The sequence below is a fragment of the Leptodactylus fuscus genome, chromosome 5 (assembly GCF_031893055.1).
Source record: "Leptodactylus fuscus isolate aLepFus1 chromosome 5, aLepFus1.hap2, whole genome shotgun sequence".
NCBI lineage: Eukaryota > Metazoa > Chordata > Amphibia > Anura > Leptodactylidae > Leptodactylus > Leptodactylus fuscus.
The window spans coordinates 28,353,108-28,356,019 of NC_134269.1; positions in this window are offsets into that span (position 1 = coordinate 28,353,108).

Here is a 2,912-nt window from a genome sequence, read left to right on the forward strand (position 1 = left end):
TTGTACTGTCCAGAGACGGCAGATGCTGCAGGACAGCTGGCCGAACCGGCGTTCCAGAGCGCGGCGCAGGCGACCCCCTGTCTGGTCGCGGCAGAGCACTGCGGTCCCGTGGTGAGACCACACAGGTGGGGCAGCGTATAGACTTGTCGCTGCCCCAGAGTAGAGGCCCTTGTGCAGGACGGACTTCTCAGGGACGCCATGTTGGTGTGGACGGCGGCCGAATGATAACTCCGCCCACATACAGAAACGGCACCCAATCAGGTGAGCTGCTGAAAGGGCTGGGATGACGACATCCCAGGTCCTACAGCGTCTCAGGTCCTGTAGCGAATTGAACCGTGAGAAGCACCGGGCACGGGAGTGAATTGCGGTGGTGTATGGGAATTCCATGTAGCCTATTGTTCAATCCGGGACCCAAGGTATGTGCGCATTTTCAGACAAATCAATTTGCCCGTGTAGGTGTGATTGAGGAACAAACATCCAAGCAGACAAACATCCAAACACACATACTTTCACTTTTATAATATTAGTTGGATAACATGGAAAATTAAAAACATCACAAAAAATTCTTTAAAAATATGCTTAATATAAAAACGAAAATTTAAAGAGGACCTTTCATGTCCCTGGAGATGTTCGGTATTATATACCACTAGAAAGCCAACAGTGCGCTGAATTGAGCTCGGATCCCAGAGGTATCAGTGCCTTAGAGCCTAGTGTCATTGCTGGACTGTGAGGATAGCCCCCACGTCAGTACAAGTATATGAAAGAGTCTGTGCTCCTCACAGCCCAGTGATGTCTCCAGGTTGTAAGACAAGCCTTTATGACAGTGGAGAGATATCGGTGCTGATATCTCCGACACCGGGGCACCTACTGGCAAAGCTGACAGTGCATTGAATTCAGCTTTCTAGCAGTGTGCAGGTTATAATCATATAATGCATGAAAAACATTGTTATCCTTAAAAGCTGAATGCTAGATATAGTTGCTTATGCTTGAAACTGGTATGATACAGGTATATGATAAGATGGCGCCTGTATCTAAGATGGGTGCAAGAAAAACAAATGATTGGATTGCTGCCAGAAGACAGCTCCCCAAGGTTACCACGCAGGACCGGGAGTAGCTGGCTATATATGGAACTGCTTAAACTTTTTCTGTTAGATTTAGATGTATTATGCCAATCAGGAATGAATATGAAAACTTAACGTTGTTCTTATATTTCTTCCTTTCTCTGCTACTATTTAACCCCACGTTGTTTTAATAAAAGTGCATCAGTATTTCCTCCTTGGTTGAGAGAGGAACTAATACCAGCATTGTGTGTCTGGTGTCATTTCTTTACTGCTGGCACTCAGCCTAATTAATTAGGGTGACGACAGTTACCCAGCATTATTGGTCAACTAGCTTTTACCCTCGAGTTCGTCCGCGGAACCCCGACCCCCTGCGGGACCCACCTGGAGCGGTGCGCAGGCTTATTCCTTTGCCTTGTATCCGCATCGGGCCCTTCCTACACCTGTGGGTCCATAGACCCTTGGGGCCCACCCTGTGGCCCTCTGGAACTGTTTACCTCCTCTCCCTCCTGGCGCCCGCCACCCCCCTTTCTCCCTACCCGCTTCCCCATGTGGTTACTCCTTCCTCCTACCTCGTGCCCCTTTGCCCCCCAGGAACGGGGCCCCTTCCCCCCTAACCCCATGCCCCCTTCTCCCGTGTTACCTACTCCGTGCCCCTTTTTTCCCCCTAACCCATGCCCCCGTCTTACCTACCCCGTGCTCCCCACCCTGCGGCCTACTGGAACTCTTTACCTCGTCTCCCTCCTGGCACCCACCACCCCCCTTTGTCCCTACCCGCTTCCCCATGTGGTCACTCCTTTCTCCTACCCCTTGCCCCCTTCCCCCGTCTTACCTACCCCGTGCCCCCTTTTCCCCCCACCAGACCGCGACGACCGTGTGTCCCCTTTCCCCCTACCGACCTGTGGCCCCGTCCTCACCCCCCCCATGGGCTTCCCGTGCACCGATCTTCCGACTTTTAGTGTCCAGAGACGGCAGACGCTGCGGGACAGCTGGCCAAACCGGCGTTCCAGAGCGCAGCGCAGGCGACCCCCTGTCTGGCCGCGGCAGAGTACTGCGGTCCCGTGGTGAGGCCACACAGGTGGGGCATCGTATGGACTTGTCGCTGCCCCAGAGTAGAGGCCCTTGTGCAGAACGCTCCGGACCTCTCAGAGACGCCATGTTGGTGTGGACGGTGGCCGGACGATAACTCCGCCCACATAGAGAAGTGGCACCCAATCAGGTGAGCTGCTGAAAGGGCTGGGATAACGTCATCCCAGGTCCTGCAGCGAATCGAACCGTGGGAAGCACCGGGCACGGGAGTGAATTGTGGTGGTGTACGGGAATTCCATGTAGCCTATCGTTCAATCCGGGACCCAAGGTATGTATGTGCGCATTTTCAGACAAATCCGTTCGCCCATGTAGGTGTGATTGAAGAACAAACATCCAAATATACAAACATCCAAACGCACATACTTTCACCTTTATAATATTAGTAGGATTAGTCATAAACACGCTTTGACCTTATCAGCAGTATATAATACCGCACATCTCTGAGGACATGAAAAGTCCTCTTTAAACAGTAGGTATTTTCCTGGCAAGTGACATCATGTCCGTTGATCACGCTACAGCTCAATCCTATTCATTTTAATGGGACGGATATGTGGCATGGCCATGTGACCAACAGACGTGATGTCACTTCCTGAGAAGGAAGCAGCCATGTTTCCCTTTGTACTGGACCATCCAACCTAGCAAATGTGGGTTTCCTTTCGTTTCAATCGAATAAGAAGTCAGAACGTGACTATAAAATATAGTGGGACATGCAGTTTTTAAATAAAAAATATAATGTTTTAATAGAGCATCCTGAGGCCCATCTCT